The sequence below is a fragment of the Mirounga leonina genome, unplaced genomic scaffold (genome assembly GCF_011800145.1).
Source record: "Mirounga leonina isolate KUSES-001 unplaced genomic scaffold, KU_Mleo_1.0 Mir_179, whole genome shotgun sequence".
NCBI classification, from domain to species: domain Eukaryota; kingdom Metazoa; phylum Chordata; class Mammalia; order Carnivora; family Phocidae; genus Mirounga; species Mirounga leonina.
Window position 1 is genome coordinate 4970604 of NW_023270466.1, and position 18627 is coordinate 4989230.

The 18627-nt window shown below is 41.7% G+C and overlaps 1 protein-coding gene and 1 long non-coding RNA gene across 2 annotated transcripts in view; both read left to right on the top strand.

Moving 5' to 3' along the window:
• The window catches only part of DAPK1 (death associated protein kinase 1), a 177656-nt gene that overhangs the window by 30434 nt on the left and 128595 nt on the right, over window positions 1–18627 (top strand). The window lies entirely within an intron of this gene.
• On the top strand, window positions 11726–13147 carry LOC118023330. The gene is made up of 2 exons (XR_004682775.1): window positions 11726–12198; window positions 12292–13147. It is a non-coding gene; the product is annotated as an uncharacterized LOC118023330 (long non-coding RNA).

The window sequence follows — 18627 nt, forward strand, 5'->3', positions numbered from 1 at the left end:
CAGTGGACCCACGCAGTTCAAACCTGTATTGTTTATATACTTGAATGAATATTATATGTATATGAATGACTATTACTCAGCCATGAGAAAGAAGGAAATCTTGACATTTGCAACAACATGGATGAACCTTGAGGGCATTATGCAGAGTGAAATAAACCAGACACAGAAAGACAAAAACTGCATGGTATCACTTATATGTGGAATCTAAAAAAAATAAGGAAAAAAGTTAAACTCGTAGAAACAGAGAGTAGAAAGGTGGCTGCCAGGGGCTGAGGGGGATGGTGGGGGAAATAGGGAGAGGTTGGTAAAAGGGTACAAGCTTTAAGCTATAAGATAAGATCTGAGGATCTAATGTATCACATGGTGACTATAGTTGATAACATTGTATTATATAATTGACATTTGCTAAGAGTAGAACCTAAATGTTCTCACATACACACAAGAAAAATAAATAAAAACTATTCATCAGTTCTTAGCTTGTGGAAACCACGTGATGTAACACGTGGATAAACAGATGACACAGAGACCATGCCATTTTTTGTTTGCGTTCTCTGTGTGTTTCTAGCCCTAGGCAAATCCTGCTGTGGGCTGGGCTTATTATAATGGCCCCTGTTCTGTGGTCACCATGGCTTATGAACTGCATTTCCATTAGCGCCCCCTTTCCTGGGCTTACTTGACCCTGCATTATTGTTCCCTCAGCAGCTTCAAGCAGAAAATTAGCACAGAGATGCTTATGAACATGCTGCATCACCAGTGTTAAGATTGATTTCAGTTTTCAATTCTAGGATTTTATATGAAACTAATCTGTTTTTGATACTGAGTTACATAAAAATTATAAGCCACACTAAATTTTGAGTGGGGATAAAAAAAACCCTGTACATTTGGAACTTACATGGGATCAGCATTTTATATTATAAATCACAGGCACTCAGAGTAACTCACAGGGGTTAGTTGCTCCTAACTTGGAGTTCTCATGTGTGAAGGTCCCCTTTGATGTGAAATATATAATGTTCTTTTAATATAACACTGTCTATAAATATGATTTTTTTTTCCCTCTGGGAAAGGTGGTAGATTCTGTTCTAGTTCATTTAAATATATAGTCCTTTAGAGTTTTATTTCTTTTTATATCATAAGAACATAATTCTAGGTATCTTAGAGTATTTCCAGATCCATAAACTTTCCTCACCACTTCTTTACAAAATTATTTATTTATTTAAAAGATTTTATTTATTTATTTGAGAGAGAGAGAGAGCACAAGCAGGAGAGAGAAGCAGAGGGAGAGGGAGAAGCAGGCTCCCCGCTGAGCAGGGAGCCCAACGTGGGGCTTGATCCCACTGGGATCATGACCTGAGCCAAAGGCAGACACTTAACAGACTTAGCCACCCAGGTGCCCCTATTATTCATTTTTAGTAAAATAGATGATGGTATAGTAAATGCCTTTTGCCTAAGATACACAGTTAAGGCAACTTAATATGTTTGTATGTAAAGGGAAAAAAACAGGATTAGACAAATATTACACAGGCCCGTGGTGGTTATCTTTTGGCAGAAAATTACAGCTTGGTGATCTTTGTTTCCCTATTACTCATCAGTTTTCTAAAATTTCCACAGTGGGTGTTTTATCTTGGTAATAAGAAGCAAAATGATACTTGTTTGTTCTTTTAAGTAAAGTCATTTATGCCAGCCCTCAGCCTCTCTCCCCTCCCAAGTGAGTCAGGGTTTAGGTGTGTATTTTTAAGCTTTATTGAAGTACAGTTGGCAAGATTGTAAAATATTTAAAGTTTACCTTGTGATGATTTGCCATACATATACACTGTAAAAGGATTTCTCCCATCTAGTTAATTCCATTCATCACTCTACACACACATACACACACTTTTTAATTTTTTTTTTTTTTTGATGAGACCATATAAGTTCTACTCTTAGCAAAAGTGAATTATACATACAGTGTTATCAACTGTAGTCACCACATGGGTTTTAACTTACATTCCTCATTGTCTCTAAGTTAGGTTACTGCTCAGATCAATCCCCAGGTGCTCTGGGAGGTCAGGAGTAACAGCAGTTTGGTGTCACCAAAGTGACCCTAGGGGCAGACACCAGTGTGGAGAAGGCTGCAAGGCTCACTGGGTTTTAAGTCACCGAACCCCTTTTGGTTTGTTCTGGGAACAGGCTTTGGTTCTCCTGCAAAGGTGTTATCAAGATGTGCCTCAGGAGATGTAAATCATAACACACGCCTGCAAGTAAAGTTTTTAAGATAATCACTGTGTGAATGAGTGTGACCCAAAGGTTATTTAATAATACAGATTCTTTTCTCTAGACAAATGCTAAATAATTCAAGCTTTTATGTGTCTGTACTGATTTTGAAAACCAGGAGTCTAAGATTCTGACAGCTTAATTAGTTAAAAAAAAACAAAAAAACTGCAGGTTATGTGGGAGTTGTAAAAAAAATAATCAATACCTGATTTTCCTATCACTCTACCTTCCTGTCTCTCCCTGTCCTTGTCAGCTTTGGATAAATTAGTATTATACTATATTCAGTTCATTTTGCAAATTACTGCATTTATAGCTACTCTTTCTGAGCCATTTGGCTTTAGGGCAAATGATATCCTCTTTGTGAATATTTAATTCTTATTTAAATTCTGAATTGTATTGAATAGGCACAATAACAATAAATTTATTCAAAATTCAAGAATAGGAGAGAATTTTAATTAACCTGATCGTTTTATATTTTTGTAAGGGAGTAGCAGTGTTAGCTTTATTATCTGGACAAAATGGTTGCTTTAAATTAATTTTTACTTTGAAAAACTTGATATTGGAGAAATGAGGTTTTAACAATGTTTTGGAAGCCCTACTTAAATATTACATCAGCACCCTGTCTTAGCTCACTCCTCTTGACAGGTTTGGTGCCTGGGGATGTTTCCGGAGTGTAATATAGTGTGTGTGTTTTGTGTGTGTGGTGTATGTGATACAAATGGGATGTGTATGTGGTAATGTGATGTACAAGGGGAGTGCACCTGTCTGTGTGGAATGCGGTGTGGGTATGTGTAGGTAGAATGGGTTCATTGTGTGGATATGTAGAATGAGGGAGTGTGTGTGTGTAGTATGTGATATATATGGTGTGTGTATGTTCACATGTTTTCGGAAGGAGCCGTGGAAGATGCCACAAAAGAGGCATTTCTCACTCTCTGCTCTTAATGGAGGTTCTCTGGAAGCAGCAGATGGTACGAAATGTGCAGCTGTAAAGTTAGAAGAAAATCTCGGCGAGGACCAGATTGGTTCTGAGGCCAAGAAAGGAGTATCCTCATAAAATCAACCCTTGAAAACTATAAAATCAGAAAGCAGAGCCCAAGGGCCACCCAGGGGGTTCAGAGGAGCTGAACGGAGCACTCATTCACAAAAGTAGTGGCTGCCAGCTTTCATCACAATCCCACGGGAATTACAGTTGTTTTACTGCTCTGGGATGCTTTGTAATTCAGCAGATGGCTTGAAGAAGTCAGTATCTTCCCATCTTTACTTTAAGGTCAAAGGGATTCTAATTAAAGCTAAAGCTACAATCTCAGTGTCATTGTTTAAATGAATTCACCAAGACTATAGTTGTGGACTTTTTTTAGAGGCAATTTAAGATGTTAATTGCCCACGGAAGTATGGTGTGCTAATAACTGAGCCAAATAATGACACTAAAGAATGACTTAGGGATCTCCTCTCTTGGAGTACATATTTTTTAAAGGAAGAGGTTTTTTCCCCTTCATTATAAAAGTAAAACATGCTCATTGAAGAAGAAAGCAAGCAAGCAAGCAAGCAAGCAAGCCCGCCCCACTTCTTAAAAGAATCAGTATAAATATCAGTCAATTTCCCAATCACATTTGTAGATGTCTGAGTGTGTGTAGATGTGTGGGTGGGGGTGGGCATGTTGATTTAATTTGCAGATCTGGGGTTCATGTTGTATGTATAAAGACTAATTTGTTTCCATTCACCATAAGATTGTATTATTTCCTCACTTTAAAAGGCCTTTATCTGAAGTCCACTGAAAGCCTCAATATGTCACATGTGTTGGAGACCTGCCGTTAGGACAAAAACTTGAGCAGAATTCTTTTAAAACACTGAAATAAAGAGAGACCCAGTGTTTAAGCAAGAATGCCTCTCTGCCCAGCTGTTTTCTTGCTGGCTGGTTCTGCAGCCGTTGCCCACATAACTAAAAAAGAAATTTCGAGAGATTAAAAAAACAAAACCCTCCATCTGGCTAATTAAAAATTTAACCGTATCTGTAGTATTGAAAACTTAAATTACAAAACAACAATTTATACACTGTTGGCTTTGTTGTTGTTGTTTTTTAATTAATTTTAACTCCATTTTTTAAATTGGGTGTTTTTGAGTCTTTAGCTGTGTCAGATCTTTGTACTTGCTAGATAATGCATTTGGACTCTGAGAAGGGGCTAAACCCAAGTTGGATTGTATATATATTTGGACGCATTTTATGGAGATTCTTTGTGTGGTAGCTAACATTAAGCCTTCTAAAAGTGATGAGACTTCTCTTAGGATGGTTACTGACATTTAAGCTATATAGATTTTACATAGTTTTATATAGATTTTACTGATGTTTAAGATATATAGATTTTACATAGTTTTAAGATGCATAGATGCACAGTTTAAAATGTATAGATTATGTGTGCTGGGGAAAGCTAAGTATAACCTTTCCCTGACTGCTGTTAAATCAGTTTAACTAGACAAGTAATGGGAGCTGATAATACATTCAGTGAGACCTCTGTAAATAATTCCATTATTACACACATTTATACCCCAACACCGATACTCATTTACCTGTCTTTCCCGGACATTGAACCTCTGAGGGGAACCCGTGTCTTAATCACTTTTAACCCCTAAAGCTGATATGTACTTGAGATATAAATAATGGTTGAGTTAATGAAACAACCTCTCATTGAACTATTTTCTATTGAGCCAAATTCCTTTGGACTATGACGGAGATACCACAAAATCTGTTTCCATTTTCCATACCCACCTAAACCTCATTCAAAAATGAGAGTAATTTGAAAGACTTCCCAGGAGCCTTCTCATACTTTACCATATTTTAATTAAAATACTCCAGATTTCCTAAAAGTAATAATATTTATTATGTATAAATTATGAAAACTATTTTTAGAAAAGATGTCTTCATCTGAACGTCTCCACCTGAATATTGGTTACTCCAGTGATTCAAGGTAAGTGCGTATCTAGTCCTGTGTAGTTATGTCCAGCTCAAGTAAAAGGGGTTCTTCTTCCAACACTCAGAGAATGATGGAGAAAGACATTGTAAGGCATCAGAACAGACTGCTTCCCACCAGAAGAAACATAGGACTTGCAGAAAAGTTCCTCAAAACACTGAGGTTGGTTAACCACTAAAGAAATGGCAGAAGAGGAAATGTGAGATTTTATTTCAAATTGAAAGTAGAAGTGAGAAGAGTTAGAACCTCTCCAGGATACACTTTGGTGAACTACTATCTATGTGTTACATCTCAAAAGGTGTTCTTTGTGATTTGTTATTTTGTGAACCACTATTACATGTTACATATCAACAGGTGGCCATTCCTGGTACTAATGTGATTGGCTCATTTTTCTTTTATGTATCTATCACTTATCTGTGCAGTCCGTATATATTTATGTTTTTCCCGTTTGTTACAATTAGATTTGTGGTTTTCTGCTGCTGTTTGTGTCTCAGGTCTGGGTGTCTTTGCTCTTCTTTAAAATAATACTGATAGCTCTACAGAATTTTAATATTAAATTGTATTTAAATATACATTTAAGTTGATATTTAAATTAATTTAAGTTTAAATTAATTAATGGTAACATTTAGTTATTAAATGAATTTTTGAAGAAACAGAAACCAGCGGATTGTTTTAGGGCCCCAAACTTAAGGAACACAACATTGATTATACACCCTCAGCTTTGATGCAAAAGAGTCAGGGGCTTACAGAACAATGACTCACAGGGTTGGTCAGCACAGTTTCATACTAATCTGCCTCTATAGGACCTCATAATGATTTAGCTTACTTTAATCATGGATTTTTTTAAAGATTTTATTTATTTATTTGAGATAGAGAAAGAATGAGAGCACGAGTAGGGGGAATGGCAGGGGGAGAGGGAGAAGCAGACTCCCCACTGAGCAAGGAGCCCAATGTGGGGCTCGATCCCAGGACCCTGGGATCATGACCTGAGCCGAAGGCAGACGCTTGACCGACTGAGCCACCCAGGCGTCCTATAATCACGGACTAAGAATGAAAAATTAATACTGTGTATTCTAAGTTTTGGAAATTACTTATTAAATATAATAGGTAACATTTCCTGAACATGTAAGACAAGTCAGTGTTCGTTTTAGCAGTGCTTTCTATGGGTTGTCCCACGTGTCATTACAACAATCCTAGAGGGTCTATGGCTGTTCTGCCCATTTTACAGATGAGCAAACAGAGGCTTGGTGAGGTGAAGGGATTTGTTGGTGGTCACACAGAGAACAAGGGATAAAGCCGAGCCATGAGCCAGGGAGTGCCTGGCATCCCGGTCCCTGGCACTGCGCTCGCCCCACCATTACCAACTGTGTCAACGGTCCCTGGAAACTGCGAGCATGTGCGTGTCATCACCTCACTGGAGCCACCCTGTGCTGGAGCGATTCCTGCCAGGTTTTCCTAGCCATGTCCATTCTCTCTTTTGTAAGAGAAATCAGTATTTATCAAGCATCTACTGTGTTGGTTGGCTTATAGTCACTGATTTGTTGAAGCCTCAGCAAACCCTGTGAGGTAAGAAGGATCTTTCCCGTTTTAAGGATGAAGACACTGTGACTGAGGCAAGTCGCCTAAAGGGAGATGGCCAGTGAGAAGTGAAACCAAGTCCAACTGATGCCAACATGCTTGTCCTTGCCCAGGGCTGCCCAGCTGCAGAGTCCCGGGGAGCCTCTCCATGTGGGGTGCACACTCCTTGCTCTCCCCACCCTAGCGCTCACTGAAATACGCAGAATAGCATCATGGTCATGAATAGATGTTCAAGTGACTTGGGTCATTGTTAGCACGTCTTTTTATAATAAATATCTTAACGTGACCGTAGGGATGACAAATTAGAAAATAAATGTTTATTGCTTCTACAGTAGACATAATGTAGACGTTTTGTAAGAATTCTTTTAATAATTAAATATTTAAAATATGGCATAGGTTGTGGAGAACAAGTTAGGGAATGTTAACACAAAAGAGGTTTGGTTTGTTTTTTTTTTTAAGGTTTTATTTATTTATTAGTCAGAGAGAGAGAGCACAAGCAGGGGCAGTGGCAGGCAGAGGGAGAAGCAGACTCCCCACCGAGCAAGGAGCCCGATGTGAGACTCGATCCCAGGACCCTGGGATTATGACCTGAGCCGAAGGCAGATGCTTAATCAACTGAGCCACCCAGGTGCCCCCATAAAAGAGGTTTAAAAAGTACTATTTAAGGGGCGCCTGGGTGGCTCAGCCATTAAGCATCTGCCTTTGGCTTGGGTCATGGTCCCAGGGTCCTGGGATGGAGCCCCGCGTCGGGCTTCCTGCTCAGCAGGGGGCCTGCTTCTCCCTCTCCCACTCCCCCTGCTTGTGTTCCCTCTCTCGCTCTGTCTCTCTGTGTCAAATAAATAAATAAATAAAATCTTTTTTAAAAAAAGTATTATTTAAGATTTCATATTTATGTACAAAATATGTACTGCTTGGCTGTCTAGTTCTGTTTGTCTAGAACAACTGATCTGATAAGGAACATGTCTTATCTCTGAAGTGGGGGCAGGGAGAGAGTTTTTATGAAAAAATAAAATGTTGGTGGCCTCCTTAGTGGGCATACGGTTGAGGCTTTCTCAGTGCTCCTCACTTACAAATCAGTTTTCATAATTTCCATTGCTCACCAATTAAGTATAACTGTTAATCATTTAGAACCCGGTTTTTTAAAAAATGCATTGCTATTAATAAATGTTTTCTGGCAGTAGATAAGTGGATTCTGACATAGTTTATAAAAACAACACAATCAGCCAAGGATTATCTGTTCATTTCATGGAACTTTCTGCAATTTCATCATTTGTCCTTATCCGGGTTTTTTTTGATGTTGCTTCATTAAGTATTGCATTGCTTGGTAGAAGATATTGTGAGCTGATTGCAAACTTGGGAAAAATGCAAAAGCCTCATTTTTTTAAATATCCAGATTAAATGCATGATAGTCTTGTGTGTTTGGGTTTTATTTATTATAACATTGTGCTGTAGGTTTAAGGACCGAGAACTTGGAAGATTTCATGTAATCTTAATTGGCAATTTCCCATATTTAAAAATAAGCTCGTGTTGAGATAATGAAGGTAGAAGTTGTAAATACATAATCCCCCCGGAACACAAGGATTCTGTCCATAAGAGTATTTAAGGTAATGTTTCAGAAGAGGAATATACATGATTAAGTATATAAATTTATTAGCTTCAGAAAAAATATAGAAGTAACATAATTCATTATCCAAATTTTGGAAAAAGAGGAGAAATCACTCGTAGCCTCATTATTTCAATAAATTTCTTCGATGATTTTGGTTTAGTAAATGCTTTTTGACAATGAAGATAAACCAGTGAGCTCACCACATTTTTATTGTTAAATATTGCATGCTTGAGCAGGAAGAAATTTTGTAAGTACCATTATACTCAAGAATATATGGTACTGGAGATATATGGTGTGTACGTGTATGTGTGTATCCGCATTTCAGAAAATGTGTCTAATGTTCTTCCAAAACACAATCTGCACCTTTTGCAACTAAGTAGTTTTGCAGTTTATTTAGTGACCCTAGCCTTTATTTCTAATGGCAGGACTTGGGTGGTCCTTGCAGATAGTACTGTCCTCCAAGCTCTCCCTGGCGAGATGGATTATGTATGTATTGCCTCAAACAGGAAAGGTGGGAGGACTGGATAATGGTAACTTTTATTTTTTTTAATTTTTTAAAGATTTCATTTTTATGTAATCTCCACCCAACGTGGGGCTTGAACTCACAACTCTGAGATCAAGATGTCCTACCAACTCAGGATAATGGTAACTTTTAAATGAGAGTTTAAGATTGACACAAAGCGAATTTCCCCACCAGTATTCAAACTGCAGGAAGAAAGACATTTTTCAATAGAGTGAAATTGAAAAATGAAGATTTTTATTTGCGCCAGCCCCCACCCCACGCCCCAGAAGTAGAATTGGCATTACAGCTCTGCCTCGCCAGGGAAATGACTTCATTTCACCTTTGCAGCCCATTCCTGAGCCTCCCACACTGTGGGCGGTGTCCCCACACACTCTAGGTTATTTTCGGCATCCCATTGCTTGCTTTTCCAATCTGCCTTCCTCTCTGAAAGATGGTATCAGCTGCCTCCATACTTTGCATGCAAGGACAGAACTCCTGAAGAGCAGGGGTGGTCAGACCAACTGCTAACACGCCAAAGACCTCTTCTTCAGAAAATCAGAGGCCTCCAGTAGCTTGGCCTCCCTGCCTCTCTTGCGTCCCTGGTGAAGCCTTAGGAAGTGCTTAACTTTAGAAATGGTTCCTGAAGCAACAACTGAACTGTCTATTGATAATGTCAACTCCAGCAGTTACTTGGGATGAAGAGATCTTAATGGCTGATTTAATTAAAATACACATGATACTGGAGGATCAGCAGACCACAAGCAAGAATCTAAGTCCTTTATTAGTTTCTTTGAATTTTGGATGAATGTGGAATGGGCTGAAAAAAATATGCGAGATAGACGTCAGTCAGAATGGCTTAAGTTCAAATCCTAGCTTTGCCCCTGCCTGTGAAGGTGACCTGGGGCTAGGCATTTCAGCTGTGAAGTGAGGCTGTTTATCTGATCACCTGAGAGCTAAGTTTGATTCCACTTGGTCCCTAAGAGGGACCATTGTGGTGCATTCCCAAAAAGTGTGAAAGAAGAGGTTTTTGGTTTTTTGTTTTTGTTTTGTGGCACTTACGTATCCTCAGTAGCTCTCACAGCACAGATAACACCATCCGGCTTCTTGGCTGGGAAATTGATTTTCAGTTAAATCAACTTGAGATTTCCCCATGGTGAGATTGTGATCAAGGAAACATTTATAAAATGTAGATTTTATTATTCTTCAGGTATAGTGAGGCCAGCAGGTGGGGAGATGACTGTCCTTGAAAAGAGAGTCTGTCACTCACCATTCCTGAGAGGAGGGGCACACCCCACCCTGGGGGCCACGCCCGGAAGCACCTGCGTCCTCCTAGGGCTGGTCAGGAGGCAGAGGGGGTGAGGGGAAAATGTGGGCAAGAGCCTCTTGTGGCTACTGCAGAAAGGAAGGAATGAGCGAGCAGGGTGAGCAGATTTAGGATCAGCTGGTTTGAATGGTTTCTGAAAGCTCAGGGGCAAAGGGAAGGTCCTGAGTTGTCTGATCCCTGGCCCTGGGGTGATTGAGACAGAGGAATAGTGGCCCCAGGTGTGAGAGCCTGGTAGAGGAGAGGAGGGGTCTGAGCTCTGGGTTGGGGTTTTGCATGGGAAAGGTACACTGCCAGGTGACGCGTTTATCTCTAGGAGCCTCCAGGGTTAGCAAGGCCCCAGAGACCAAAGCGTCAATAAAATTAATAAAAGGCATGAGTAATACAGACAGATAACATGTTGACTTTGGATGACAAAATGCATTTCCCCTCTCTCTTCCCACATCCTCTGTCTCTGCACCTCCCTTTCCTTTTTCCTGCCCATTCTCCCTCCCACCTCATCTCTTTGTTTTCCTGCCCTTCCTTTTAACAGAGGGCTCAGCACTGACTAGAGCAATCTGCAGTCCACTTTCCTTTTATAAGTAAAAAATTCACAGGGGCTATTAAAATCCTAATATGATGATGATGATGATGATAAAGCTAAGACCCACACTGACGTCCTAACACACTTTTTACCTGTGAACCCCTGGCTGCTTCCTCGGGAAGAGGTTCATTTCCTTCTCTAGATGAGCACGGTCCAGTGGAACTTTCTGTGATGATGGGAATGTTCTCAGGCTGCACCATGCAGTCCGGCAGGCATGAGCCATGTGTGGCTATTAAGGATTTAAAATGTAACTAGTGAGACCGAGGAACCAAATTTTCAATTTTGGCTCATGTAAACTTAAATTTTAAGTAGCCACCCGTGGTTAGTGGCCACAGTGTGGACAGTGCAAGTGTAGAAACAATCTGGCTGTAGAGTGCCAGACATTTTTCTAAGCGCTTTATTGGGGCTCCATCAGATAAGAGCTGTCATTATACATTCTATAGAAAACATTAATGGAGCACCGAGTAAGTCACTTGCCCAAGGTCACACGGCTGGTAAATCAGGATTCACACCCAGGCAGCTTGGCAACAGACGTGGTGCTTTACGATCACCTCTTTTGAGCCTTTCTTGGCTTTGAGGGGCTGCTTCTTTCCTAAACACCAACATTTTTATCTCACAGGGCCGAAGCGAGAAGGCCTGTGAACCTCTCTGAGCCGCAGTATCGTCATCTGTAATACAGGAATGGTCATTTTCTCCCCATGGCTTTTTTTCAGAGGGAATGGGTGAGAGAGGCCTGGCTTTTTGTTTTCTCTCTAACCATTTTGTGGACATGTTTTCCTATTCCTCTGTCCATTCTGCAAAATATAAGCTTGATGACGTTACCAATGGAAGACATTTGGTTATTGACAAGTTGGATTTACATCCTTTTTTTTTTTTTTGAAGTGAATACTTTGATTTTGTTTCTTCTTTGATTTTGCAACGACCAAAGTTGCGTATTCAGAATTCCATTGCTTACACAGAGAGGAAGGCATGGCACTGTTCTCATTTGTTTACGTGTTTTCTTGTGGGAAACCATTTCTGAGCCCATGTTCCCTGTATTTGGCTGTCGGCCTGGGGAGCGCGGAACTGATTTTCCTCTTGGTGGGCATGCTCTGGGCTTCTCAGCCGCCCGTGCCTTCCCCCGTGTGTTTCAGAGTCTGATTCTGCTTTGGGGGGGCTGTTGTCCATGCAAGGTTGTAAAGAATGCACTTAGGAGCTCCCCACCTAGTGGAAATTAAATCCTTATGTAGATGGTTGGCTTGGGCTTTCCTCAGGATATTTAAGAATAGACACCTCTGAAATGAAGAAAAAGTTCTCCGTACTTCCCATACTGTCTTCTGGTTTTACTTATTTTTTAATTTTTTTTAAAGATTTTTAAAATTTATTTGACATAGAGAGAGAGAGCACAAGCAGGTGGAGGGAGAGGGAGAAGTAGGCTCCCCGCTGAACAGGGAGCCTGATGTGGGACTTGATTCCAGCACCCTGGGATCATGACCTGAGCCGAAGGCAGCTGCTTAACCGACTGAGCCACCCAGGAGCCCCATGGCTTCTGGTTTTAAAGAGGCATTTCACAGAACTTTAGTTCTATCAGCAGGATAGAGTGGAAAAACGTTTCTCATCCTAAACAGTGAATGTTTTAGCCTAAAGTACTGTTCCCTTTCTCCTAGAGTTAAGTTTCCTTTTAGAACACCTTTTATTAACTTAGCTTTTAGATCCTTGGTAGCATCGTCATGCGATCATACCGTCAGTGGACCCGCGAAAGAGATCAGGCTGTGGGCCTGGTAACTTTTCCACATTTTATTTTGAAGATTTTCAACTATAGACAAAAATAGAAAAAGGAAAAAAAAAAAACTGTGTATCATGAGCACCCATGTATGTTGTCCAAGGTCACACAGTATACATGGACCGAGGTTCCAGAACGAACGTTTTGCTGTATTTGCTTTATCATATATCTGTTCATGCATCCAGCCCTGTTATCATACCATCTTTGTTTTTAATGCATTTCAGAGTAAACTGTGGGTATCAGTCCACCTCACGCCTTAAACACTTCAGTGTGCATATCATCCCCTGGAGTTCAGTATTGGTTCATGGTTCTTTTTATGTGAGGTACATTTTACACATGATGAAATACATGAGTCCTTAGTGCACCTTTTGATGAGCTTTGACAAGTGCATCCCCTGTCCAGATAATCACAGAATATTCACATTGCCCCAGAAAGTTCCCTCCTGCTGCTTAGTCATTCCCACCCCCACTCCAAAGGAAACCACTGTTCTGGTTTTTTTCACTGTACTTTCATTTAACCTCTTCTAGAACTCGATGTAGGTGAAATCATATAGGATGTCCTCTTTGGTGGGAGACCTCTGTTGCCAACTGGGTGAGTTTGCTAGGGCTGCCATAACAAAGTACCCAAGTGGGAGGCTTAAGTAACAGAAATTTGTTGTCCCACAGTGTTAGAGGGTAGAAGTCCAAGGTCAAGGTACAGGCAAGGCCATGCTCCCCTGAAGGCACTAGGGAAGGATGTATTTCAGACTTCTCCTCTACCTTCTAGCGGTTCCTTGGCTTGTGATGCATACCTTCAGTCTCCACCTGGTGTTCTCCCTGTGCACGTGTCTCTGTGTCCAAATCTCCTCTTTTTATAAAGACACCAATCATATTTGGATTAGGGCCCACCTTCCTACAGTGTGACCTCATCTTAGCTAATTACATCTGCAATGACCTCATTTCCAAATGAGGTCACATTCTGAGGTGCTGGGGATTAGGACTTAAACATAGGAATTTTGGGGAACAGAATTCAACCCAGAACACCAACAAATGATTCTGAGATTTGTCTAGGTGGTTGCCTGTGTCCATAATTTGTTCCTTGTTGCTGAGTAGTTTCTCATTGTATAAGTAAACAGTTTGTTTTTATTCTAATTTTTATGCTTTTTAAAAATCAAAATTTTTTGAGTGTAGTTGACATATAATGTGACAGTAGTTTTAGGTGTACAACAGTGATTTGACAAGTTTATACATTATATGCTATGCTCACCCTGAATGTTACCGCCACCTGTCCCCATACATCGCTATTACCTTATCCTTGACTATGATCCTTATGCTGTGCCTTTTATGGCCATGACTTCTTCACTCCATAACTGGAAGTCTGTACCCCCGCCTCCTCTTCACCCATTTCACCACCCCCTCCCCTTTGGCAACCATCAGTTTGTTCTCTGTATATATAGGTCTGATTTTGCTTTTTGTTTATTTCATTTTTTTAAAGAATTCACTTATGAGTGAAATCATATGGTATTTGTCTTTCTCAGTCTGACTTATTTCACTTAGTGTAATACCCTCTAGGTCCAGCCATGCTGTACACGATCTCATCCTTTTTTGTGGCTGTGTAATATTCCACACCTTCCTCATCTTTTCATCTATCGATGGACACTTGGGTTGTTTCCATATTTGGCTGCTCTCTAGTGCTACAGTAAACATAGGGGTGCCTGAACCTTTTTGTGTTTTGTTTTGTTGTGTTTTTGCTTTCTTTGGGTAAATACCCAATAGTGGAATTATTGAATCTTATGGTGTTTCTATTTTTAATTTTTCAAGGAACCGCCATACTGTTTTCCACAGTGGCTGCGCCAGTTTATCATTCCCACCAACAGTGCACGAGGGTTCCTTTTTCTCCACATCCTTGCCAACACTTGTTATTTCTTGTCTTTTTTATTTTAGCCATTCTAACAGGTACAAGGTGGCTCATTGTGGTTTTGATTTGTATTTCCCTGCTGATTAGTGATATTGAGCATCTTTTCATGTATCTGTTGGTCATCTGTCTTGTTTGCAAAAAATATCTGTTCAGATCCTCTGCCCGTTTTTAGTTGTTTTTTTTTTTTTTTGGTGTTGAGTTGCATAAATTCTTTGTATATTTCACATATTAACCCCTTATTGAATATATCATTTGCAAATATCTTCTCCCATTCAGTAGGTTGCCTTTTTGTTTTGTTGATGATTTCCTTTGCAGTGCAAAAGCTTCTTATTTTGATGTAGTCCCGATAGTTTGTTTTTACTTTTGTTTCCCTTGTTTTAGGAAACATCTAGAAAAATACTGCTATGGCCAATGTCTGAAAAATTACATTCTCTTCTAGAATTTTTATGGTTTCAGGTCTCACACTTAGGTTTTTAGTCCATTTTCAGTTGAGTTTATTTTTGTGTCTGGTGTTAAAAGGTGGCCCAGTTTCATCCTTTCATTCTTTTCACATGTCCATAAACTACAGTTTGTTTAGCTGTTACCTTGTTGGTGGACACTCATTTTGGCTATTGTGAGTAACGCTGCTAGGAGCATTCCAGAACACGTCTTTTAGTGGACACATGCTTTTGTTTCTCTTAGGTACATCCCTAGGTGTGGAATGGCTGGCTCGTCCCCTTCCAGCTGTCACCTCCTGAGATTCAGTGGTAAATCTCTGTGCTTCTATTTCTACATGTGTGGAATGAAGATTATTAGACTAAATAATCACTAAGAAAATAGCTCAAAACTTGTATATTTTTCTGTAACTATAACCAAGAGATGGAGAATTCCCAGCATGTCAGGTCCTATCAATTGATCATCTCCACAGTAATCCTTGAGTATTTGCTGTGAAGACAAAGGGAAAATGGAAGAACAAGTGAATTTCACATTTGCTGAAAAATGGCTCCTATAGAATGATTGATGTTTGGCCACAAATATTTCTTTACAAAATGGGAGGCACTTGGAGGGGGGTGGGAGGATGGGTTAGCCTGGTGATGGGTATTATGGAGGGCACGTATTGCATGGATCACTGGGTGTTATACGAAAACAATGAATAGTGGAACACTACATCAAAAACGAATGATGTATTGTGTGGTGACTAACATAACATAACATAATAAAATTAAATTAAATTAAAGAAAACAACATGGGAGGTACTTAATAAAATAGTGAGAAGGTCAGTTTCTACTTGACTGGCAGTGAGGGAGGTTCAACAGATTTGATGGGCCGGTGGGTGATATGTGTAGTATTTAGTGAGGGTTAATTTTGCCGGGTAAATAAAGCACTAGCTAGATAAAGCATGGGGAGTTTGGGGTTGGGGGAAGTGTGCCAAAATGACCCCTGTCCTTTCCATAAAGGAACTTAAATGCATTTGAGTTTCTTTTGGATCGAAGCAGTGCTTGCTTTAGGGCTAGGCAGGCATGTGGGGTAGGGTGGGGGATTGTGCACACGTTCCATCCCCCCGAGACCTTGAGGAGGGGCTGGTGTGAATGCCAGGACAGCGGGGGCACTGAGCTGTGAACTGAAGCTATTTCTCACCTCTGAAATGGAAATTCAGGGAAGGTAGAGCCCTTTGAGCCAGGGAAAGGAGAGACAAAATGGGCTAGGTGTGGTGGTGGCAAGGGACCTGAGCTGGGGTGTGAACTAAGCAGAACCTGAGGGGAGCTGAAGATGTCCGGCTTCATCTGGAGATAAGCAGAGCTTAGAGATGAGCAGAGAGTGACTGGGGGATCTCAGGACCCACAAGGGGGCAGGGCCAGAGGAGAAGGCTGGGCTGCCAGGGGCTCCAGACTTCCAGACCAGCAGAGGAGAGTCTGAACCCCTGGGTCATCTCAGAGGTCTGGGACCAGGAGCAAGGGCGAGATGTCCCAGCATCCAGAGCAGCAGTATTCAGGAAGGCAAAGACAAAGGTAGAAATCTTGGGGAGCCTAAGCGAGAAGGTCTCCCACCCACATGGAAGCCAGAGGGGCTGGCCCCAGGGGTGGAGGCTTATCTTGGGGCAGATGTGGGAGGGTGTTCCTTCCCAGGCCAGAGGAGCCCAGCATGTGGGTCCCCCACCTGCCCTGACCAGCAGCCTCGAGCACTTGCTGGTGCAGAGTCCGGTCAAGGGGTGGCAGTTACAAACCATAGATCCTACTTCTTAAAACTGTGCAGTCTCCATGACTTTATTTAGGTTCTAAGCCAGGACCTCTTGGTCTCCCTGTAAGGTTAGTGATGAAATCCTTAAAAATCCAGTGGTTGAGGGCCTATTACCTGGGACAGCAAAGATGAAGGGAGTTGGGGGGATTGTCCTGGTCCCCAGGGCTGTGGTGACAGCTGACAAAGAAAGGGAAGCAGCCACAATCCCCCAGAGCTGTGGGGGAAGGGGGGGGCACGAGGGACGCTGGGCATCCTTGGCACCTGCCGGGGGAAAGTGATCGGCACCAGGAACCCCCTCAGGGCAGCTCGGGCCCTGACATGTGGGCACAGAGAAGCTGTAACAAAACCATAGCTGCAGGAGGACCTTGAAGATGAGCATCAGCATGTGTTGTCATACGCGGGGGGGTACGCTGTAGATAGACACGCGAGCCTGATCCTGAAGCAGATGCGGGGTTTCAGATGCCTCTGTGGGACGGCAATCTGCAGGTGCATCTAGATGAACCGCACTCCGGGTAATCTCAGCTGCCAGTAAGCCTGGGGCCTCCTGGGCATGGAGTCTCTGTGATAACCATGATCAAGTTCTGGGCTGACCCAGAGGCCGTGTAACTCTTCTGTCCAAGCCCCCCCCCCCCCAACCCGGTGGCTCACTTTTCTGGCTGCTAGTCATGGAAACATGACACCGTCTGGGGCCCATACTCTGGGACAGGCAGGGAGCCCAGGGAGGAGGCAGGAGATACTGAGATTAGTGGCAGCTCTTGAGTTGTGGGGAGTTGGTTCGATGAAGCTTTCTGGAACAACCACATCTCTGGTCAGGGACTCCCCGGGCTTTCTTCCCAGCCCTGCCGCCATCCGAGAGAAAAGAGGGGAGAAGAGTGTGTTGGTTGGACAGTGACAGGGAAACCATTAGGGCTTATGAAACTCTTCGCCCAGCAGACATTTCCCCTAGTCAGGTATGGGCTCCAATGACATCTCTTTTTGCCAGAAACATTCAGAAAAATCAAGACAATTTTTTAAAAAATCTGTAGTAAGATGTACATTCCATCAAATTGATCATTTTAACCACTTGTAAGTATACAGTTCAGTGCCATGAAGTTCATTCACAATGTCGTGCAACCAACACCACCGTCCGTCTCCAGAACTTTTCATCTTTCCCAACTGAAACTCTGTACCCATGAAACATTACCTCTTCATGCCCGTCCTTCCTCCCAGCCCCCGGTAACGACCATTCCACTTTCTGCCTCTGAATTTAAGACTACTCTTGAGAAGATGTGTCTTGTTCTTGACACTGATATTTCAGTTCCAGCCAGTCAACTAAGCCAAGCAAAATGCCTTTCATCAGACTCTTCAAGTACCTTCTTTCTTGACTTTTTGTCTGTGACATAGGGTGGGGTTGGGGGACTGGGACTATTTGACATCTACACAGCAATCTCTGACCTCCCCCAGCATTCTGTCCATATGCATCTCAATAATTATAACACATGGCAGATTATCCACTTATGTGGCCTTTTCTTCCATTTGACTCTGAGCTCCTTAAGAACAGGGACCCTGTCTAATTTGTCCTCACATCCCCAACAGGGAGCACTATGTCTGGCACATACGGTGCTTGATATTTATTTTTTCTAAAGCTCCACAGATGAGGGGGAGGAGGAGAGGATGAGGAAGGCAAAGGATGAGCCATGCAGCCCATGGGTGGAAAGTGGGGGGGGACAGGAAAACGCCCCCAGTTTGTGCCTTCCACTGAATTTTGTCACGTTCAATGGAATAAAAGGTTTGGATTGGGAAACTTAGCCAAACGTTAATTGAACTCTAAACTTAACTTTTGGGGAACACCTTTAAGAATACTTTAGAGCTCTATACCCCCTTCTCAGAAAACTGGCCTCAGATACTCAAACACATAGCCCACAATCTCACCCGACTTACAGACACATCCCCCCCCCAGGTCAGAA